Source organism: Bos grunniens, chromosome 1 (assembly GCF_055505025.1).
Source record: "Bos grunniens cultivar Pamir isolate PY7600 chromosome 1, Bosgru_T2T1.0, whole genome shotgun sequence".
NCBI lineage: Eukaryota > Metazoa > Chordata > Mammalia > Artiodactyla > Bovidae > Bos > Bos grunniens.
This window is the reverse complement of record NC_141165.1, coordinates 152,551,615-152,576,939: the sequence shown is the minus strand read 5'-3', so window position 1 is coordinate 152,576,939 and position 25,325 is coordinate 152,551,615. Positions and strand designations below refer to the sequence as shown.

The window sequence follows — 25,325 nt, the reverse complement described above, 5'->3', positions numbered from 1 at the left end:
ACTTTTTCACTCACCTCTTTCATTTTCATCTAGAGTCTCTTTAGTTCTTCACTTTCTGCCATAAGGGTGGTGTCATCTGCATATCTGAGGTTATTGATATTTCTCCCAGCAATCTTGATTCCAGCTTGTGCTTCCTTCAGCCCGGGGTCTCTCAGTTTCTCATGATGTACTCTGCATAGACGTTAAATAATCAGGGTGACAATATACAGCCCTGATGTACTCCTTTTCCTATTTGGAACCAGTCTGTTTTTCCATGTCCAGTTCTAACTGTTGCTTTCTGATCTGCATACAGGTTTCTCAAGAGTCAGGTCAGGTGGTCTGGTATTCCCATGTCTTTCAGAATTTTCCACAGTTTATTGTGATCCACACAATCAAAGGCTTTGGCATAGTCATTAAAGGAGAAATAGATGCTTTTCTGGAACTCTCTTGCTTTGTCGATGATCCAGTGGATGTTGGCAATTTGATCTTTGGTTCCGCTGCCTTTTCTAAATACAGCTTGAACATATGGAAGTTCACAGTTTGCATTTGCTGAAACTTGACTTGGAGAATTTTGAGTATTACTTTACTAGCATGTGAGATGAATGCAGTAGTGCGGTAGTTTGAGCATTCTTTGGAGTTTGAGCCTTTCTTTAGGATTGCAATGAAAACTGACTTTTTCCAGTCCTGTGGCCACTGCTGAGTTTTCCAAATTTGCTGGCATATTGAGGGAAACACTTTCACAGCATCATCTTTCAGGATTTGAAATAGCTCAACTGGAATTCTACTTCTTCCTCTAGTTTTGTTCATAGCGATGCTTCCTAAGACCGACTTGACTTCACATTCCAGGGTGTTTGGCTCTTGGTGAGTGATCACACCATCCTGATTATCTGGATCATGTAGATCTTTTTGTCAGTTCTTCTGTGTATTCTTGCCACCTCTTCTTAGTATCTTCTGCTTTTGTTAGGTCCATACCATTTCTGTCCTTTATTGAGCCCAAATTGCAGGAAATATTCCCTTGGTATATCTAATTTTCTTGAGTAGATCTCTAGTCTTTCCCATTCTCTTCTTCCCTCTATTTTTTGAGTTAATCACTGAAGAAGGCTTTCTTATCTCTCCTTGCTATTCTTTGGAACTCTGCATTCAAATGTGTATATCTTTCCTTTTCTCCTTTGCCTTTTGCTTCTCTTCTTTTCACAGCTATTTGTAAGGCCTCCTCAGACAGCCATTTTACTTTTTTGCATTTCTATTTCCTGGGGATGGTCTTGATTCCTTTCTCATGTACAATGTCACTAAGTCCGTTCATAGTTCATCAGGCACTCTGTCCATCAGATCTAGTCCTTTAAATCTATTTCTCACTTTCACTGTATATTTGTAAGGGATTTGATTTAGGTCATACCTGAATGGTTTAGTGGTTTTCCCTACTTTCTTCAATTGAAGTTTGAATTTGGCAATAAGGAGTTCATGATCTGAGCCACAGTCAGGTCCTGGTCTTGTTTTTGCTGAGTGTATAGAGCTTCTCCATCTTTGGCTGCAAAGAATATACATTCCTTAGTTCTTTATTTTCAAGTGCCTAACACCCAACTCTGCTTCCAATTTCTCATTGCTTCTGGGAAGCATCGCTTCAATTCCATTACACCTGCAGGAAATCAGATTGTCTCTTCTGCACCTGGACTTTGTCATGACCACCTGAATGTGTGTCATTCCTCCTCCACTTGCTCCTCCAGCTCCATTCTTGACACAGTGAGATTTGCACGGTTCAGACTGTTCTGAAATACTGTGAGATTTGTGCTTCTGTATGTGAGTGCCTGAGCATGTGAGATACAAGAAATAGTTGGAGAAGGTATTATTTTTGGTGCAAATACAAGAAGAAATGCTTGTATTATATCAAAGAACTCAAGGTTCAAGCCACCTCTTAGCCCAGTCTTTGAAAGAGGCCATAGCACCTCATGAAAGACTAATTCATAAGCAGTACACAGAGATTTGTTAGAAGCAATGAGCCATTTTTATTGAGGATAAGGGGTTATCCAAGCTTTAGAATGTTAGGATTATTAACACAGTCATAACAGAGACTCAGGGATTAAGGAGTAAAGGCTAAATTTGGAAGAGTCAGATGATATCACCATTGATCTTCAGACCTCAAGGACGTCAATCTAAAAATGGGTAGTTGGAGGTCAAAACCTCTGTTACGTATAAAATTTCTTGCAAGTACAAATCATGGGTTACAGATCCTCAAAGCAGTATTATCTTTAGATTCCTCATTTCAGAAGCAGAGTAGGCTAAGAGGGTGATGTTCTAGCAGCAAGAATAACATCTCCTGTAGCAAACTGGCCAGTAGCTGCCATAGCCAGAGCCATATCCACAGCCATATCTGGTTCCATAACCACAGCCATAATAGGGGCTAAATCCACAGCCATATCCTGTCCCATATCCACAGCCGTATCCTGAGCCGTATCCACAGCCATATCCTGAGCCGTATCCACAGCCGTATCCACTTCCATATCCGCAGCCATAATATGGGCTCAATCCACAGCTGTAGCTGTTTCCACAGCCATAGCCACAGGAGTTGCCGTAGTAGTTACAACACATGTTGTCAAGGCAAGAGGATTCAGGTGGACTGTAAGAGGATGTTTCTGAAGTGTGTGTCTCCTCCCCATGGACCTTTATATACTGTCAGTAATTGGCAGAGCATACCATTCGTTCCCTGACATAGACAACAAATATGGAGGCAACATTATGAGCCAGTCACGTCACTATTGACAATCACTAATGTTTGCTTAAAATAGCTCATTATTTGAGAGACTCCTGTTTCATTTTAAGAGCTTCACTTTAATTTGTTCTGCTGACAAACTGTCTTAGTAGAATCGTGAGACCCAAAGCTGATCATTTTCAAAATCTCCTCTCATTTAACCGATACCTTATAAAACAAGCTTGTTGGGGAATGTCAGACAATTTTGCCTCCTTTTCTCTCTCAGTTTTCCAAAATACCTGCTTCTGACCACAGGAAAAGGAATATTCCTGTCTCCTTTCCTGAATCACTACCCTTTCTGCATTCCTTACCCCTGCCTTGTCCGACTCTCCTCAAATCCTAAGAATCTGATCAGTATCTCATAATTCAAAACGAAGTCAATTCCCGGAAAGAGTGAAGACTTACAGGCGTGGAGACAGTATGCTGCATGTGTTCCTTCTTGTATTTTCTTCTTCCATGCACCAGGCAATGGAAGGTCCTGTTCACGTGGGGCAGCCCTCTTTTTCTCTCTTTTTTGTAGCTACCTGAGTCTCACCATTGAGGAGACTTTGATAGTTTAACCAACTTTATTTGGCTGAAGAATCAGAAGTCCTCAGTTAGACCAGAATCTCATTTTTTTCACATAAAGCCTTAGTCTATTCCCCTCCCTCAATCATTCTTACCTTGTTATATCACTACTGTTCCTTACACATTTAGTTCAAAGGCTAAAGGTAAGTGGGGTCACTCTGATACTTACAGCAAAAGCCCATCTCAGCTCCTAATACATTCATGACATCAAGTACCACAAAACTCAATTTTATCCTTATTCATATGTACATTAATCAGAAGTTCTCAACCTTCTACAAAAATGTTCATTGTGACTTTACAATATAATATGTCTCCTTTCTTCTAAATAATCCTCTCTAACACACTTACCTTTTTGACATGTAAAAGAGGGAAATGAGTATCATTTCTTCTGCTGTTAATATTTTTCTTGCCACCAAATTTCTTGGCTTAAAAAAAATCTATTTGTACATCAAAATTCAGATCTGTAATCAGCTCCTGTGAGATGCCTTTCCTCCGTTTTATTGTCTGAACTGGATCATCCTCCTCTTGGTCCTGGGGCTTCCCTAGTGGCTCAGGAAAGAATCTGCCTGCAATGCAAGAGATGTAGGTTTGATCCCTGGGTCTGGAAGATCCCCTGGAGGAGGAAATGGCAACCCCCTCCAGTGTTCTTGCCTGGGAAATTCCAAGGACAGAGGGGCCTAGTGGGGTATACAGTCCATGGGGTTGCAAAGAGTCTGACATGAGCTAGCATCTAAGCCACCACCGCCAGCACCTCCTGGCTCTTATGTGCAGATACATGTCAAAGCACTTGTCAAAGTTTATTAAAACTATGTCTTGCCTCACTAACTGAAATGTAACTTCCTACCAAACATTCAACCTTTCATGACCAAACATTCAGTCATGTTGCTTTGTTTGTTGGGGTAGCGGGACATTTTTTCCTTTCTTTTTTTTTGCTTATCTTAGTTTCTATGTTTTATTTAAATCAACTTTTTCAGAATCTGGCAGACTCCAAAATTTAGATTATTTTTCACTGTAACAACCATGAAATCTGAATTGGAAGGGAGTATAAAGTCAAGATCATTCTTTCCACTGGATATACTTGAATTTCGACAACAAAGAAATAAGTGGTGATCGAGTACTTTATTGAATGCCTTTAACAGGGATTTTCACAAGGCTGCCAACTTCAATTTTTGAGACGTTTCATTATCAGACATTTTTCCTTCTGTTGAGAAATCATTCTACCGGTTTTTCTGATATTGGTCACTGGTCTAATTTGAACACTCTGCTGTTTCACCCCTAACCATAAACATAAAGAAAATATATTCTCATTCCATTTTTCTTATCCTTCAGTTTCTTGCCTTTTCTGTCTGTCTTGAAATTAAAAACTATAAATTCTACCTGACAAATTCTCTGGTACAGACACTTTACTTTTCAGTACCACAGCCAACACACTCTCTGGTCACAGTATCCCTGGATTATTGAAAAACTCTTTTATCTTTATTGCATTATTTCTAATACCTTTCCATTCAGATCTCTGGATACTGGTTTAAAACAGTAAAGACAACTCCTATTCTGTGCGTCCTTGAATAACCAACTCTAAGTACAGTCCCTGATAATTTGGACTCAATATTCTTCCATAAAAATGGATGAATCAAATCAAACATATAGTCAAACATTGGAGAGCCACATATACTGTAAAGACATTTGATTATATGATTAAATTGTCTAAATGCAAATTTCTTCTTTCTAAAATGAGGTCTACCTATTTTTACATATTTGTTTTCCTTATGTTTCATACCTATTTAGTGTTCTGGTCAGGAATTTTACTCAATAAATGCTATTCCCTTTATCTCACTTTCCTTTTTTTTTTCCCCTCTTGGCTATATACATTTATTTTTGTGATTATCATTTAATACATGTTATTTAAGTATGCACTTTTTAGAATCCAAACATAAATTAAAATTTTAAATAATTTTTTTTTTTGCAGTGATAAGGTGGACCTAGAAATTCTTATACAGAGTGAAGTAAATCAGACAATGAAAGACAAATATATGATACTGCTTTTTTTAGATTTCTAAGAAATCTAAAAATAATAGTACAAATGAACCTATTTATAAAACAGAAATAGAGTCACAGAAGTAGAAAACAAGCATGGTTACCAAGGAGTGGGGTGGGGAAGGGGGGATAAACTGGGAGGTTGAGAGTGACATATTCACACTACTATATATAAAATAGATAACTAATAAAAATCTACTGTATAGCACAGGGAATTCTGCCCAATATTCTGTAATGACCTATATAAGAACAGAATCTAAAAAAAGGAGTGGATATAGGTATATATATAACTGATTCACTTTGTTGTACAGCAGAATCTAGCACAATATTGTAAATCAACTATACTCCAATAAAAATTAAATTTTTGAAATCTCATTTTTCTTATTCTATAGTTTTAAATTCTTGTTTAGTAATAGCTTTAAAATAGCCATATTAATTTTTGCTGTAATCCTGATTTAGTCTGAATTTAATGTAATAGCTTCGTAACATAAAAGAAGTCATTCTATGGTATACACATATGTATGCCCTAATTAAAAAAGCTTTTATGATGAGGAAGCAAAACTCATCTGAATATAAATTACCTATCTATTGACCTTTTTGCACTCTGACTGGGCAATTTTGTATAGTAATTTATTACCCAAAATACAGTGTCAACATTATGTCAACATAATGGACAAGGAATCATGCGTATTTTCAAGTTCAGAAACTAAAGAATAACTTTATGTTCTATTTTTAAAGCATATGTCTTGGGAACATGTTTATGCAAAAATTTGATATCAGTAGTTTTGAAACTCCACAGGAGTAAAAAGATCAGTCCATAGTAGAAAAATATTTTATTTCTAGGACTATGTCTATTTTGATAATTTGAACTAAGTATCATCTCGCAGTAAGACTTTTGAGTCAAGATCAAAGGCTTATTAAACAGTAGGTTTTAAATATCCATGTGAAATATGTTCTAAAGATTCCCATAATTAGGACTATATATGGACTTTTCTGGTGGCTCAGATGGTAAAGAATCTGCATGCAATGCAGAAGATATAAAAGACCTGGGTTTGATCGCTGGGTTGGAAAGATCCCCTGGAGAATGGAATGGCTATGCACTCCAGTATTCTTGCCTGGAGAATTCCATGGACAGAGGAGCCTGGCAGGCTCTAGTCACAGAGAGTCAAACACGACTGAATAGCTTTCACTTCACTTCACTTCACTTCACAGATTTCCTCCTCAGGGTATATATTTTTCTACCTTCCAATCCCTAGGACTAGGAGATACCACAGACATACAAAAAATCATAAGAAAATACTGTGAACAGTTATATACTAACAAACTGGATAACCTGGCAGAAACACAAATTCCTAGAAACACAGAGCATACCAAGACTGAGTTAAGAAGAGGCAAATCATTTGAACACACTGATCACCAGAAATGAAATTAAACCAGCAATTCAAAAAATTTCCAGGGGAATTCTACCAAACATATATAAAATAACTTATTTATCCTTGTCAAACTATTCCAGCTAACTGAAGATGAGGGAACATACCCTAATTTATCCCAATACTAGACCACCATTACCTTGCTACCAAACTAGAGAAAAACACTACCAAAAAAAAAAAAAAAAAACCCTCCACAAAATGTTAGCAAACCAAATTAAAAAATACAAAGAAGCGTCATTCACTGTGATCAAGTTGGATTTAATCCCAGGTCACAGAGACAATTTAACATATGCAAATCAATCACTGTGATACACCTATGTTAACAAAAAGAAAGACAAAAAATACATGGTCACTTCAATAAATGCATAAAAATAGTTTAAAAAAAATCAGCATCCATTCAAGTTAAAAACTCTCATCAAAGTGGTTTAGGGGGAAATAACTGAATATATTAAGACTATTTATGAGAAATTCACAGCCAATATAATACTCATTGGTGAAAAGGTGAAATCTTTCCTGCTAAATTCAGGAATAAGACAAAGATGCTCATTCTCACCACTTCTATTTAAAGTAGATTTGGACATTCTAGCTGCAGTAACAAGAAGAAATAAAACATATTGGAAAGAAGAGGTAACACTGTCACTACTTGCAGATGATGTACTTTGTACAGAGAACTCGAAAGTCTCCACCGAAAAACTCTTAGAGCTAATAAGTTCATTCAGTAGATTGTATGTTACAGGATGAGTATAGAGAAATCTGTTATGTTTCTATACACTAATTATGAAATATTAGGAAGTGAAAGTAAAAAGAAATCCTATTTAATTGGTTCTACAAATGATACCTGGGAATCAACTTAAGGAAGCGAAAGAAGTATATTCTGAAAACCATAAAACTTTGATAAAGAAAATTGAAAATTACATGCAAAAATGGAAAGATATCCCATTCCCTTGGGATATTGGAAAAGTTAATATTATTAAAATGGCCATAATACCCAAAGAAATCTACAGATTTAATGCAATTTCTATCCAGTACACATGATGGTTTTTACAGAACTAGACCAAAAAATCCTAAAATTCATAGAACTAGAATAATCCGTACATAGTTATAAAATTTACAGAAAAATAATCTTAAAACTAGAACAACAAAAGACTACTTATTGGCAAAGCACTCTTCAGAAAAAAAACGATAATGCTGGAGATATAACTCTCCCAAACTGACTATATTGTAAATCTACAGTAATCAAAATAGCATGGTATTGGCATAAAAAGGCACATAGAACACACAGATGGCTAACAGGACAAGAAAAGATGCTCAATATTACCAATTATCAGAAAAATGCAAATTAAAACAATAATGCAATATCAACTCACATCTGTCAGAATATGTATCACCAAAGCAATCAGTAAATATCAGAAGTTTTAAAGGATATGGGAAAAGGAACCACTTGAACACTCTTGGGCAATGAAAATTATTGGTTCAACCACTATGGAAATCAGTATGGAGGTTCCATAAAAACCTAAAAATAGGACAGCCATATGATCCAGCAATTCTAGTCCTGGGTACATATCCAGAAAAAGTGAAAACACTAACTTGAAAAGATACATACACTCCAGTGTTCCTAGCAATACTGTTTATAATATCTCACATATGGAAGCATTCAAACATCTCTCAGCTCATTTAAGAAGATATGGTGTACATAAACACATCATGGAATATTACTCAGACATAAAAATGAGATACTACCATTTGCAACAAAATGGATGGATCTAGAGAATATGCTTAGTGAAAGATGTTCAGGCAGAGGAATAAGGCAGATAGAGGAAGACAAATACTATATTACTTCAGTTATATGAAGACTCTAAAAATTATAAAATGAATGCATATGTAAGACAGAAAGAGACCCAAAGATATAGAAAACAATCTTTTGCTTATGAAAGGAGATAGCAATGGAGAGGGACCAATTAGTGCCACTGGATTAGCAGATGCAAACTACTGTTTATAAAATAGATAAGCGATAAAGATGTACTATATAGCATGGTGAATTATTTATTATGTTATAATAATTTTTAATGGAGTATAATCTTCAAAAATACTAAATCATTATGCTCTACACCCTAAACTAACACAATATTGTAAATCAAATATAGTTGAATAAAAAAAAAAAAAACTTAAAAATTTGGAACCTGCCTGATTCTGAAAATGGTGATATGAAAGTACAATCTATACAAGTAAGATATGCAAAAAAAAAGTCCACAAACAAAAACATTTTGACCACATTTTTGATGATAGAAAGGTCCGGTGTTCCTTTAGATGAGAGGACAGGATATGTTTGGATTTAGGCATCTACAGATAGAGAATCATTTATAAATATGTAGCTATAAACTAAGATTTCTTTTCTTACTACTATTGACAATTTGGAGAAGATTTTTTTCTTGTTGGGGGCTTCTTGTGCCTTGTAGTTTCATCAGCATCTTTGGCTTCTATAAATGAATTTGCAATGATGCAAGAAAGGAGGTAGGAATATTCATTTCTTATGGCCAGTGGCAAATGATTTAAGAAAGAAGAGAGAAAAAGGGGGCAAAATTTTTCTACATTACTCCTCGCATTTCTAATATAAGATATATATTAAATGATAGGAAATTTTGGAAATGGGTATCTGTTTAGAGGCACATGATTCTACTGAAAAAATTCTCTGGCAGAGCAAATTAAAATGATGCTCTTTAAATATCTCCAAAATAACTGGCTACTTTAGGCAAATTATCGATTGTCAAAAGTGACCGGCACGTGGTGATCGCTTCCATATTTGTTGTCTATGTAAGGGAATGAGTGGTATGCTCTGCCACTTACTGATAGTATATAAAGGTCCATGGGAAGGAGAAGACACACACACTTCAGAAACATCGCCTTGCAGTCCACCTGCATCTGCTTCCCTCGACAACATGTGTTGTAACTACTGCGGCAACTCCTGTGGCTATGGCTGTGGAAACAGCTATAGCTGTGGATTGAGCCCCTATTACGACTGTGGTTATGGAACCAGATATGGCTGTGGATATGGCTCTGGCTACCACAGTTACAGGCCAGTCTGCTACAGGAGATGTTATTCTTCTTGCTGCTAGAACGTCACCACCCAAAACACCATTTATGTCTGAAACCACACATCTAAGACAATGCTGACTCAAGGATTGAAGTCATGATTTCTATACGCAGGAAATTCCATTCAAGACAGAGCTTTGACCTTCGACTACCTGTTTTTAAGATTGGCACCTTTGAGGCCTGAAGCTCCATGGTGGTATCATCTGTCTTTTTTTAAATGTTAACCTTTACTCCCTTAATCTCTGACTCTCTGTAGTAATGATCCGAATACCCTACTCTTGGGGAAGTCCCTTGTTATCAATAAAAATGGTTCATTGTTTCTAACAAATCTCTGTGTATTTGCTTGTGCATAATTTTTGTTTTGAGGTGTTATGGCCTCTGTTGAAAACTGAGCAAATATGAAGCTGAACTTTGAAGTTCTTCTTGATATAAGCATTTCTATTTATACCTGCATCAGAAATAATGTCTTTCCCACCTGTTTCTTGTTTTTCGCATACTTAAGCGCTCACTTATATAAGCACAAATCTCAGTATTTCAGGACTGTGCTTTGCAAATGTCTCTGTGTCTGGGATGGAGCTGGAGGTGAAAGAGGAAGAGGAATGATACTTTATTCAGGAAGTTAATGCAAATTCCAAAATAAACAAGAGGTGGCCTGAGTACTTAAAGGAATAATGGAAAGCAAGGGGAATTTTCCAGCATATATGAGAAATAAGAAGCAGAGATAGGTATCCAACACATGAGACTAAAGAATGCATATGAAAGTCAAAACATTCTATCATATCATCTGCTTTTGATGGAAATGCAAATGTATTTGTTTGTATACACTGATGTTGAAATTGTTTCCAGTCACTTAGTTGGTAAATAGTTTTGAGTAGTTTTGAAAGGGTCTCATCTTAGACACTGAAGACAAAGTAGAAAAATTAAAGAAAAATTTCCTGCTCTCACGGTGTTTACATTCTAGTAGGTGAAGAATAAGAAAATAAAAAATAATTAAGATAATTTCAAACTGATAGTTGGGATGTGAGAATAAAACTATTTAGTGGGAAAGAGAGTAAGGATTGAAGCATTGAAGAGATATTTCGGGGAGGTATTTTCACCTTGCGATATCTCATGCAAATTGCAAAGAAAGATTCAAAAGGACAGTAGCAAATGTAAAGGGGGAAAAGAAGTCCATGAAGTTTTAGAAGAATATGATTTAGTAAGCATGTATGAGATAGCTTACATAACCAGTAAAGAGTCTTCACAAACTAACTCTTAACATACATTCAAAATCTGAAACGTTGTGACTCCCTTAGTTAAAGAGGGCTTCCTTGGTAGCTCAGACAGTAAAGAATCTGCGTGCAGCACAGACCTGGGGTCAGTCCTTGGGTTGGGAAGATCCCCTGCAGAAGGCAATGACTATCCAACCCAATATTCCTGCCTGAAGTATTCCATGGATAGAAGAGCCTGGCGGGCTACAGTCCATGGGGTTGCAAAGAGTTGGACACATCTGGACAACTAACACTTTCATACTTTCACTAGTTAAAGAACACTTGAGACATTCAGCTCAGTGAAATGACAAAATGGTGATAATCAATCCAAATATCTATAAGTTTGTAAATGACACACAAGTATTTGAACAGAAATTTGACTTAATCTATCAATTTTTTATTAGAGTAATATTAATTGAGCCCAACTTATGTGCAAGGTATTATAACCAGAGCTGGTTATTCCGTGATGCACAGAATAGAGGTGGTTCTGCAGGCATCATTAAGTATGGAGAGGCTTGCGTGAAAAGGTTTAGAAATAATGCAATAAAGATGGAAGACTTTTCAGTAACCCAGGGGAATTGTGGCCAGAAATTCTGCTTTGGCAGTGACATTGAAAAGCAAAGTGTCTACTACAGAGAATTTTTGAAGCAAACTTATAATTTCAAATTGCAAGGAGGACAGGAAAGGTAAGAAAACTGAAGTATAATGATAATTGGAATGAGGATATATTTTCTTTATGCCTATCATTCATGATTCAACATAGCCGAGTTATAAGATTATACCCATGATCAATAGAAGAAAAAATAACGGTTGAATGATTTCTCAGCTGAAGGATTAATGCCTAATACTGAAAATTCTCAGAAAATGAAATCAGAAGCTTGATGAAAGTTCCTTCTGAAGGCATTCAATAAAGTACTGGATCACCACTCATCTCACTGTTGAAATTTGAGTGTACAATAGAAGACTTCATGGTTCTTATTGTAAAAAATAACAAGTATTGGAATCTGCTTGATTATGAAAGATAGTGGTACACTTAAGCAAGTGAGATAAGCAAAAACAACACTCCCCCAACTTTAATATAGAAAAAGCAAGAGAGTTCCAGGAAAACATCTACTTCTGCCTTATTGACTATGCCAAAGCCTTGGACTGTATGGATCATAAAAAACTGTTGAAAATTATGAAACAGATGGGAATACCAGACCTCCTTAGCCATATCCTGAGAAATCTGTATCCAGGTCAAGAAACAACAGTTAGAAAAGGGCATGGAACAATGAACTGGTTCTAAATTGGGAAAGGAGTAAGTCAAGGCTGTATACTGTTATCCTGCTTATTTAACTTCTAAGCAGAGAACACCATGCAAAATGCCAGGCTGGATGAAGCACAAGCTGGAATCAAGATTGCTGGGAGAAATATCAAAATACCAATAACCTCAGATATGCAGATAACACCACCCTTATGGCAGAAAGTGAAAGAGGAACTGAAGAGCCTCTTGATGAAAATGAAAGTGGAGAATGAAAACTCCACTTAAAAGTCAACATTCAAAAAACTAAGATCATGGCATCTGGTCCCATCATTTCATGGCAAATAGTAGGGGAAACAATGGAAAAAGTGACAGACTTTATTTTCTTGGGCTCCAAAATCACTGCAGATGGTGACTGCAGCCATGAAATTAAAAGACGCTTGTTCCTTGGAAGAAAAACTATGATAAACCTAGACAGCATATTAAAAAGCAAAGAAATTACTTTGCAAACAAAGGTCCATCTACTCAAAGCTATGGTTTTTCCAGTAGTCATGTATGGATGTGAGAGTTGGACTATAAAGAAAACTGAATGCCAAAGAATTGATGCTTTTGAACTGTGTTGTTGGAGAAGACTATTGAGAGTCCCTTGGACTGCAAGGAGATCAGACCAGTCCATCCTAAAGGAAATCAGTCCTGAATATTCATTGGAAGGACTGATCCTGAAGTTAAAGCTCCAGTACTTTGGCTACCTGATGCGAAGAACTGACTCATTGGAAAAGACCCTGAGGCTGTGAAAGATCGAAGGCAGGAGGAGAATGGGACAACAGAGGATGAGATGGTTGGATGGCGTCACCAACTCAATGGACATGAGTTTGAGTAAGCTCTGGGAGCTGGTGATGGACAGGTACCCTGGCTTGCTGCAGTCCCTGAGTTGGCAAAGAGTAGGACATGACTGAGCGACTGAACTGAACTGAAACTTAAAAAGCTACACATTTTTTGGCTACATTTTGGCATTAGAAAGTCCAGATGTTTAATTTAGAGTGAGAAGGAAGAGTATGTTTGGATTTAGACATCCACAGAGAGAGAAACTTACTTGCAACCACACAGCTATAGTGTAATATTTCTATTCTCAGTAGTACTGACATTCTAGATTATTTTTCTTTTGGTTACATGTTATTACATGTTGTTCTGTGCCCTGGAGAATTAGGAGCATCCTTGAGTTCTACAATAAGATGCCAATTGGTATCAGGCAGTAGGTATCTGGGTGAAGAACTCTGGCAAGAAGTTACAATGATTCAAGAAAATGAACAGACATATTTGTTTTCAAGTGATCAGAGGTAGATGTGAAAATAAAAAAGAAAAAATTAAGGGGAATTTTTTTAAACATTTCCTCCCAAGCCTTTTAAAATAAGATATATACTAAATGATAAGAGGTTTTGAAAATGGGTGTCTGTGTTTGGGCACATGATTCTAGTGAGAAATTCTTTGGCAGAGGAAAATTAAAATGATGCTCTTTAAATGAAATGAGTGTCCAAAATAAGAAGCTATTTTAAGCAAAGCATTATTGGTCAACAGTGACTGGCTCATAATGTTGCTTCCATATTTGCTGCCTGTGTCAGGGAATGAATGGTATGTCCTGCCAATTACTGACAGTATATAAAGGTCCAAGGGAAGGAGAAGACACACACACACTTCAGAAACATCGCCTTGCAGTCCACCTGAACCCTCTTGCCTTGACAACATGTGTTGTAACTACTACGGCAACTCTTGTGGCTATGGCTGTGGAAAGAGCTACAGCTGTGGGTTCAGCCCCTATTATGGCTGTGGTTATGGAAGTAGATACGGCTGTGGATATGGCTCAGGATACGGCTGTGGATATGGGACAGGATATGGCTGTGGATTTGGCCCCTATTATGGCTGTGGCTATGGAACCAGATATGGCTGTGGATATGGCTCTGGCTATGGCAGCTACTGGCCAGTTTGCTACAGGAGATGTTATTCTTCTTGCTTCTAGAACAGCACTAACTAAGCCCTTTTTGCTTCTGAGATGAAGCATCTAAAGATAATGCCGATTCAAGGATTTATAACCCACGATTTCCACTTGCAAGATATCACATGCATGACAGAGGCTTTGATCTGTAAATACCCACTTTAGATTGGTGTCTTTGAGCCCTGAATCTTCTTGGTAGTATCTCTGACTCTTTTGCAAATGTTAGTCTTTATTCTCTGACTCTCTGTTACGACTGTATTGATGATCCTAACAAAATCACTTGTTCTCAATAAAAATGGTTCATTGTTTCTATCAAATCTCTGCGTACTTGCTTGGGAATTAGTCTTTTTCCAGGCATTGTAGACTCAGTTGAAAACTGGGCAAACGTGATGCATGAAGTTTGAGCTCTTCTTTGATATAATGCAAACACTTCTTTCATATCTGTGTCAGAAATAATGTCTTCTCCACCTGTTTCTTGTATCTTATGTTCTCAGGCACTCACATACCCAAGCACAAATCTCCCAGTATTTCAGAACTGTGCTTTGTAAATCCCACTGTGTCTAGGATGGAACTAAAGGGCAAAGAGGAGGAAGAATGCCACTTTCTTCAGGAAGTTGATGCAAAGTCCAAGGTAGACAAAAGACGACCTGAGAGCTTAAAGGAATGGAAGAGACACTCTCCAGGTTCATGAGAATTAGCATTAGATACAGGAATTAAGAACACGAGCGTCAGGAACTAAGCAACAGAAAAGTAATAATAGAAATACCGTCATATGTCTGTTTTGATGTAATTGCCTATGTATTTGCATATACTGAGGTTGAGGAAATTGATTTCAATCACTTAACTGAGACTTTTGAATATTTTTGAAAGGGTCTCAAATTAGACAGTGAAGGCAATGTAGGTAAATTAAAGACAAGCCTCTTGCTTTCAGTGTTATATTCTAGCATGTGCGTATACAAAAACCAACAGTATAAGTAATTCAGATAATTTGAAACTGACAATTGGAGTGGACGGAATAAAATAGCTAAATGAGTAAAAGTTGTATTAAAGAGCTACTTCAGGGAGGTATTTTGAACTTGTGACAAATAAGCTGATGTGAATCGCAAAGAAAGGGCAGTAGCAAGTGTAAATGCAAAAAATTTTATAAAGTTTTGTAACAATATGATTTGTTAGGCATGTGTGAGATAATTCACACATCTAGAAAAGAGTTTTCACAAAGTAACTCTTAACATACCTTCAAAATCTGAAACGTTGTGACTCCCTTAGTTAAAGAGGGCTTCCTTGGTGGTTAAGACAGTAAAGAATCTGCCTGCAGCTCAGATTTGGGGTCAGTCCTTGGGTTGGGAAGATCCCCTGCAGAAGGCAATGACTATCCAACCCAATATTCTTGCATGAAGTATTCCATGGATAGCAGAGCCTGGCGGGCTACAGTCCATGGGGTTGCAAAGAGCTGGACACATCTGGACAACTAACACTTTCATACTTTCACTAGTTAAAGAACACTTGAGACATTCAGCTCAGTGAAATGACAAAATGGTGATAATCAATCCAAATATCTATTACTTTGTAAATGACACACAAATATTTGAACAGAAATTGACTTAATCTATCAATTTTTCATTAGAGAAATATTAATTGAGCCCAACTTATGTGCAAGGTATTATAACCAGAGCTGGTTATTCCATGATGCACAGAGTAGAGGTGGTTCTGCAGGCATCATTAGGTATGGAGAGGCTTGAGTGAAAAGGTTTAGAAATAATGCAATAAAGATGGAAGGCTTTTCAGTAAACCAGGGGAATTATGGCCAGAAATTCTGCTTTGGCAGCGGCATTGAAAAGCAAAGTGTTGTACTACCCAAAGCAATCTATTGATTCAATGCAATCCCTATCAAGCTACGAACGGTATTTTTCACAGAGCTAGAACAAATAATTTGACAATTTGTATGGAAATACAAAAAACCTCGAATAGCCAAAGCTATCTTGAGAAAGAAGAACAGAACTGGAGGAATCAACCTACCTGACTTCAGAATCTACTACAAAGCCACAGTCATCAAGACAGTATGGTACTGGCACAAAGATAGAAATATAGATCAATGGAACAAAATAGAAAGCCCAGAGATAAACCTACGCATGTATGGACACCTTATCTTTGTCAAAGGAGGCAAGAATATACAATACAGAAAAGACAATCTCTTTAACAAGTGGTGCTGGGAAAACTGGTCAACCACTTGTAAAAGAATGAAACTAGAACACTTTCTAACACCATACACAAAAATAAACTCAAGATGGGTTAAAGTTCTAAACATAAGACCAGAAACTATAAAACTCCTAGAGGAGAACATAGGCAAAACACTCTCCGACATACATCACAGCAGGATCCTCTATGACCCACCTCCCAGAATATTGGAAGTAAAAGCAAAAATAAACAAATGGGATCTAATTAAAATTAAAAGCTTCTGCACAACAAAGGAAACTATAAGCAAGGTGAAAAGACAGTCTTCAGAATGGGAGAAAATAATAGCAAATGAAGCAATGGACAAACAACTAATCTCAAAAATATACAAGCAACTCCTGCAGCTCAATCCCAGAAAAATAAACGACCCAATCAAAAAATGGGCCAAAGAACTAAATAGACATTTCTCCAAAGAAGACATACAGATGGCTAACAAACACATGAAAAGATGCTTAACATCACTCATTATCAGAGAAATACAAATCAAAACCACTATGAGGTACCATTTCACGCCAGTCAGAATGGCTGTGATCCAAAAGTCTACAAGCAATAAAGGCTGGAGAGGGTCTGGAGAAAAGGGAACCCTCTTACACTGTTGGTGGGAATGCAAACTAGTACAGCCACTATGGAGAACAGTGTGGAGATTCCTTAAAAAACTGGAAATAGAACTGCCATATGACCCAGCAATCCCACTGCTGGGCATACACACCAAGGAAACCAGAATTGAAAGAGACACGTGTACCCCAATGTTTATTGCAGCACTGTTTATAATAGCCAGGACGTGAAAGCAACCTAGATGTCCATCAGCTGATGAATGGATAAGAAAGCAGTGGTACATATACACAATGGAGTATTACTCAGCCATTAAAAAGAATTCATTTGAATCAGTTCTAATGAGGTAGATGAAACTGGAGCCTATTATACAGAGTGAAGTAAGCCAGAAAGAAAAACACGAGTACTGTATACTAATGCATATATATGGCATTTAGAAAGATGGTAACAATAACCCTGTATATGAGACAGCAAAAGAGACACAGATGTATAGAACAGTCTTTTGGACTCTGTGGGAGAGGGAGGGGGGGATGATTTGGGAGAATGGCATTGAAATGTATAATATCATATAAGAAACGAATCACCAGTACAGGTTTGATGCAGGATACAGGAAGCTTGGGGCTGGTGCCCTGGGATGACCCAGAGGGATGGTACGGGGAGGGAGGTGAGAGGGGGGTTCAGGATTGGGAACACGTGTATACCCGTGGAGGATGCATATTGATGTATGGGAAAACCAATACAATATTGTAAAGTAAAATAATAATAATTTTTAAAAATAAATAAATAAATAAAAATTACATATATTAAAAAAAAAAAAGAAACGCAAAATGCCTACTGTAGAGAATTTGTGAAGCAAACTTAAAATTTCAAATAGCAATGAGGATGGGAAAGGTAAGAAAACTAAAGCATAATGATGATTGGAATGAGGATATATTTTCTTTATGCCCACCATTCATGATTCAACATAGTAGAATCATAAGATTATACCCGTAATCAATAGAAGAAAAAAAAAAGGTTTAATGATTTCTCAGCTGAAGGAAAAATGCCTAATATTGAAAATTCTCAGAAATGAAATCAGAAGCTTGGTGAAAGTTTCTTCTGAAGGCCTTCAATAAAGTACTGGATCACCACTCATCTCACTGTTGTTGAAATTTGAGTGTGCAGTAGAAGACTTCATGGTTCTTATTGTAAAAAATAACAAGTATTGGAATCTGCTTGATTATGAAAGATTATGAAAGGTACAACTAAGCAAGTGAGATAAACAAAAATAACACCCCCCCCCACCAAACTTTAAAATGGAACAATTGACAGTGCTAGTCAGTCAGTTGGCACTGTAAAATCTAATGAGATTTTGAATTTTTAGATCAAAATGGGGAGAACTGATACATTTGCAATATGCTGATGGGTCTAATCTGTCTAATTGTTACTTAGATCTTCTTCAGTTTTTCTTAATAATTTTCTGCAGTTTTTAGTGTAGAGGTTTATATATAAATTATAAAATATATTCCTAAGAATTTGGTGGTTTTTAATGATATTACAAGTAATAAATACATTAAAACTTTTTACTTTTGTAAGTTCCTATGTTGCAAATAAGTGAAAATTCAACTGAAAAAAATTAAATAAAATAGAATAAGCAAGAGAGTTCCAGAAAAACATCTACTTCTGCTTTATTGACTATGCCAAAGCCTTTAACTGTGCGGATCACAATAAACTGAGGAAAATCTTTCAAGAGATGGGAATACCAGACCACATTTCCTGTCTCCTGAAAAACCTGTATGCAGGTCAAGAAGCAGCAGTTAGAACTGGACATGGAACAATGAACTGGTCCAAATTGGGAAAGCAGTAAGTCAAGGCTGTATACTGTCATCCTGCTTATTCATTTTCTAAGCGGAGTACATCATGCAAAATACCAAGCTGGATGAAGCACAAGCTGGAATCAAGATTAGTGGGAGAAATATAAATAATCTCAGATATGCAGATGATACCACCTATATGGCAGAAAGTGAAGAGGAACTGAAGAGCCTCTTGATGAAAGTGAAAGAGGAGAATGAAATTGCTGGCTTAAAACTCAACATTCAGAAAACAAAGATCATGCAATCTGGTCCCATCACTTCATGGTAAATAGATGGGGAGACAATGGAAACAGGGAGAGACTTCATTTTCCTGGGCTCCAAAATTACTGCAGATGGTGATTGCAGCCATGAAAGAAAAAGATGCTTGCTCACTGGAAGAAAAGCTGTGACCAATCTAGACAGCATATTACAAAGAAGAGACATGACTTAGCTGAGAAGGGTCCATCTAGTCAAAGTTATGGTTTTTCCAGTAGTCATGTATGGATGTGAGTGTTGGATTATAAAAAGAACCGAATGCCAAAGAACTGATGCTTTTCAACTGTGTTGTTCAAAAAAAGAGTCTTGAGAGTCCCTTGGACTGCAAGGAGATCCAACCAATCCATCCAAAAGGAAATCAGTCCTGAATATTCATCGGAAGGACTGATGCTGAAGCTGAAGCTCCAGTACTTTGACTACCCGGTGTGAAGAACTGACTCATTTGAAAAGACCCTGATGCTGGGAAAGATTGAAGGCAGGAGGAGAAGGGGACAACAGAGGATGAGATGGTTGGATGGCCTCACCGACTCGATGGACATGAGTTTGAAGAAGCTCTGGTAGTTGGTGATGGACAGGGAACCCTGGCTTGCTGCAGTCCATGAGGTCACAAAGAATAGGGCATGACTGAGCGACTGAACTGAACTGTACTGAAACTTTTAAAAGCCACACATTTTTTTCACCTACATGTTTGGCAATAGAAAGTTCAGATGTGTAGCTTCGAGTGAGAAACAAGAATAGGTTTGGAAGAAACTTGTTTGTAAACACACAAGTATACTGTAATGTTTCTATTCTCAGTACTACTGACATTCTCGATTATTTTTCTTTTAGTTATTACATGTTGGTCTGTGCCCTGGAGTATTAGTAGCATCCTTGGGTTCTACATGCTGTAGACATGGAACAACAGACTGGTTCCAAATAGGAAAAAGGAGTACATCAATGCCGGGGACCAGCCCCGGCTGATCCAGGGTATTCGAAGCCCCAGCTGATCCAGGGTATTCGAAGCAGGGACGGTGTCGGCGACCTATTTATTTGAATATTTTATCAAAGATATAAAGAGTAATAGGATAAGGATAGCTCAGTAGGAAAATTCAGTGGAGAAAAGGGGCTGAATAGCTTGGTTTATGCGGGAGACCAATACAACTTCAAGACAAGAATTTAGCACCACTTACCTAGGCCGCAGGCGTCCTTCCATTCTCCCGAAGGACAGGAGACACTGAGGCCTCCCCGGTTGGATCCTAGAAGCCCAGGCATAATTAGCAAGCATGGCGGGTTCTGTGCTCCAGATGGAGACTCAGCCAGAATTTGAGAGAGAGAGCGACATGGGGAGACCAAGTTTCGGTGAACAAGGCCCGCACTTTATTTTCCAAAGTAGTTTTTATACCTTAAGTTGTGCATAGAGGATAATGGGGGAAGGGGTGGAGTCATGCAAGGACAGCAGTTCCTGGTCCTAATCGAAGCCAGGCTTTCAAACTTATCTTATGCAAAAGTTCAGGTGAATTACATCATCTTCTGGCCAGGAGGCCTGTTAACATTTTAAGAAACTTATCTTTCTCTAAAGGTGATTATTCCAAAGTCAGGCACCAGCCCCCAAAAAAGCATTGGACAAAGCTGCATTCCTATAGGGCAAAGGTGAGGTGGGCTCAATCAAGAAAAGAATTAACTCAAGGGTCCAAGGTTACAAACATTGAGGCTACTACTTACATTTCTATACACCCATTATATCAATCAATACACTGCCAAGGACACAGTAGGTAAGGAGTATGGAGACTTAGCAGCAAACATTGGCCCAATAAGTGAAAAACCCTTCACCAATACAATTTCTAATCAATCTTTTAACTACTCAAAGGGATCTGTGTTTAGACAGTTTAGAACATCTCCTGCCTCTCACAGTTGGGAGGCTCTGAACAATCACATGTGGCTGGAAAAACCTATTTATGCAGGCTAGAGGATTTCCAAAGGAGTTTGTAGGTTAAACACTGTCACACCCAGGAATTATTAACTGGAGCTGTAAGCTAACTCTTTTTTGAGAGAGAGGTAGTGGGGGACAGCCCCCCATAAAGTCAGAGGTATAGGTGAAAGCGCAAAGCAGAAAGTAGGCAGAATCTGGTTTTGGGGGTAGATGCTCAAGAATTTCCAGGGGGACTCCTGAGGCTTGATCCCGCCTTTGCGTATGCCGAGCCTCCTTCCTCATGACCTTTGTCATGGGCGGAATTCCTCACACTGGCTCCCGGCAGTGATAGAATTCCAGTTGAGCTATTCTAGATCCTGAGAGATGATGCTGTGGAAAGCGCTGCACTCAATATGCAATATGCCGGCTCCTGGCACATCAAGGCTGTATACTGTCACCCTGCTTATTTAACTTATATGCAGAGTACATCATGAGAAACGCTGGGCCGGAGGAAGAACAAGCTGGAATCAAGATTGCCTGGAGAAATATCAATAACCTCAGATATGCAGATGACACCACCCTTATGGCAGAGTGAAGAAGAACTAAAGACCCTCTTGTTGAAAGTGAAAGAGGAGAGTGAAAAAGTTGGCTTAAAGCTCAACCTTCAGAAAACTAAGATCACGGCATCCGGTCTCATCACTTCATGGCAAATAGATGGGGAAACAGTAAAAACAGTGTCAGACGTTATTTTTTTGGGCTCCAAAATCACTGTAGATGGTGATTGCAGCCATGAAATTAAAAGACGCTTACTCCTTGGAATGAAAGTTATGACCAACCTACACAGCATATTAAAAAGGAGACACAGTACTTTGCTAACAAAGGTCCATCTAGTCAAGGATATGGTTTTTCCAGTGGTCATGTATGGATGTGAGAGTTGGACTGTGAAGAAAGCTGAGTGCCGAAGAATTGATGCTTTTCAACTGTGGTGTTGGAGAAGACTCTTGAGAGTCCCTTGGACTGCAAGGAGATCCAACCAGTCCATCCTAAAGGAGGTCAGTCCTGGGTGTTCAGTGGAAAGACTGATGTTGAACCTGAAACTATAATACTTTGGCCACCTGATATGAAGAACTGACTTATTTGAAAAGAACCTGATTCTGTGGAAAATTGAAAGCAGGAGGAGAAGGGGATGACAGAGGATGAGTTGGTTGGATAGCATCACTGACTCAGTGGACATGAATTTGGGCAAACTCAGGGAGTTGGTGATGGACAGGGAGGCCTCATGTACTGCAGTCCTTGGGGTTGCAAAGAGTCGGACACAACTGAGTGACTGAACTGAACTGAACTGATATAGGTATTTATGTATGAATCTCTCCTCTATCCATCCAATGAGCCTAGTTCTCAGTGAATTCATAATTTTATGTAGGAGTAACATAGTAGGATTTAAAGAAGAAATGAAGTAATTGTTTTTGTAGCCATGTGTTATGAAAGTTATAAAATAAGGAAAGTTATTAGTGCTGTGAGAGTCAGGAAAGAGTTCTGAGAAGATGGGGCACTAGACATGAGGCTTGAGTAGGAACTGGCCAGTCAGATAAGGGAGTGGGACAACAAGTCTTTCTGTGCATTTATTACCACCAGTGGAGGTGTGTAATCACTAAGCAGATGTAGAGAGGAACACTCAGACTTTTCTTTTTCTCTTCAGATTATTTAGAGCACAGCGCATACTGCTTCCATAAGCAGGAAAGGGCCTGGCCAGGAGGAGCATATGGCAGTGAGCTCACTAGCAGAAGACTATGAAAACTTGGCTCTGACACTCAGTTGCTGTGTGATTTCAAGATAGTGACTTAATCACTCTGAGCCTCAGCTTCTTTCTCCCAACACTTGTTTGTCAAGACCCACTCTATTTATTTTAAGAGGATGTGAAAATGAATTGAGATAATGTGTAAAAAGACATTTTACAACATGCAATAGAGATGAACTGGTTTGGTTCAGTTCAGTTCAGTCATTCAGGTGTTTCCAACTCTTTACAACCCCATGAACCAGGCCTCTTCAACGCCAGGACTCCCTGTCCATCACCAATTCCTGGAGCTTACCCAAAATCATGTCCATTGAGTTGGTGATGCCATCCAATCATCTCATCCTCTGCCATCCTCTTCTCCTCCTTCCCTCAATTTTCCCAGCATCAGGGTCTTTTCAAATGAGTCACCTCTTCACATCAGGTGGCTAAAGTCTTGGGGTTTCAGCTTCAAAATCAGTCCTTCAAATGAATATCCAGGACTGATCTCCTTTAGGATGGACTGGTTGGATCTCCTTGCCATCCATGAGACTCGCAAGAGTCTTCTCCAACACCACAGTTTAAAAGCATCAATTCTTCTGCACTCAGCTTTCTTCACAGTCCAACTCTCACATGCATACATGACCACTGGAATAACCATAGCCTTGATGAGACAGACTTTTGTTGGCAAAGTACTGTGTCTCCTTTTTAATATGTTTTCTAGGTTGGTCATAACTTTCTTCCAAGAAATAAGCGCCTTATAATTTCATGGCTGCAATCACCATCTGCAGTGATTTTGGAGCCCCCCCAAAAAATTCTGCCACTGTTTCTACTGTTTCCCCATCTATTTGTCATGAAGTGACGATACTGGATGCCTGGTCTTAGTTTTCTGAATGTTGAGCTTTAAGCCAACTTTTTCACTCTCCTCTTTCACTTTCATCTAAAAGCTCTTTAGTTCTTCTTCACTTTCTGCCATAAGGGTGGTGTCATCTGCATATCTGATGTTATTGATATTCCTCCCGGCAATCTTGATTCCAGCTTGTGCTTCTTCCAGTCCAGTGTTTCTCATGACGTACTCTACATATAAGTGAAATAAGCAGGGTGACAATATACAGCCTTGACGTACTCATCTTCCTATTTGGAACCAGTCTGTTATTTCATACATAGTTCTAACTGTTGCTTCCTGACCAGCATATAAGTTTCTCAAGAGGCAGGTCAGGTGGTCTGTTATTCCCTTCTCTTTCAGAATTGTCCACAGTTTATTGTGACCCACACAGTCAAAGGATTTGGCATAGTTAATAAAGCAGAAGTAGATTTTTTTCTGGAACTCTCTTGCTTTTTCGAGGATCCAGTGGATGTTGGCAATTGGATCTCTGGTTCCTCTGCCTTTTCTAAATCCAGCTTGAACATCTGAAAGTTCACGGTTTGCATATTGCTGAAAACTGGCTTGGAGAATTTTGAGTATTACTTTATTAATCGTGAGATGAATGCAGTTGTGCGGTAGTTTGAACATTCTTTGGCATTGCCTTTCTTTTGGATTTCAATGAAAACTGACATTATGCAGTTCTGTGGCCACTACTGAGTTTTCCAAATTTGCTGGCATATTGAGTGAAACACTTTCACAGCATCATCTTTCAGGATTTGAACTAGCTCAACTGGAATTCCATTACCTCCACTAGCTTTGTGCATAGCGATGCTTCCTAAGGCCCACTTGACTTCACATTCCAGAATGTCTGGCTCTAGGTGAGTGATCACACCATCCTGATTATCTGGGTCATGTAGATCTTTTTTGTCAGTTCTTCTGTGTATTCTTGCCACCTCTTCTTAATATCTTCTGCTTTTGTTAGGTCCATACCATTTCTGTCCTTTATTGAGCCCAAATTGCACGAAATATTCCCTTGGTATATCTAATTTTCTTGAATAGATGTCTAGTCTTTCCCATTCTATTGTTTTCCTCTATTTTTTGAGTTGATCACTGAAGAAGGCTTTCTTATCTCTCCTTGCTATTCTTTGGAACTCTGCATTCAAATGTGTATATCTTTCCTTTTCTCCTTTGCTTTTTGTTTCTCTTCTTTTCACAGCTATTTGTAAGGCCTCCTCAGACAGCCATTTTACTTTTTTGCATTTCTATTTCCTGGGGATGGTCTTGATTCCTTTCTCATGTACAATGTCACTAAGTCCGTTCATAGTTCATCAAGCACTCTGTCCATCAGATCTAGTCCTTTAAATCTATTTCTCACTTTCACTGTATATTTGTAAGGGATTTGATTTAGGTCATACCTGAATGGTTTAGTGGTTTTCCACACTTTCTTCAATTGAAGTTTGAATTTGGCAATAAGGAGTTCATGATCTGAGCCACAGTCAGGTCCTGGTCTTGTTTTTGCTGATTGTATAGAGCTTCTCCATCTTTGGCTGCAAAGAATATACATTCCTTAGTTCTTTATTTTC

At 38.1% G+C, this 25,325-nt stretch overlaps 1 long non-coding RNA gene across 1 annotated transcript; it reads right to left on the bottom strand.

The window, feature by feature from the left end:
- Window positions 1-2,041: 2,041 nt before the first annotated feature.
- On the bottom strand, window positions 2,042-20,687 carry LOC147380328 (uncharacterized). The gene is made up of 3 exons (XR_015169408.1): window positions 20,388-20,687; window positions 3,641-3,858; window positions 2,042-2,680 (listed from the first exon to the last, which is right to left on the bottom strand). It is a non-coding gene; the product is annotated as an uncharacterized LOC147380328 (long non-coding RNA).
- Window positions 20,688-25,325: the final 4,638 nt, after the last annotated feature.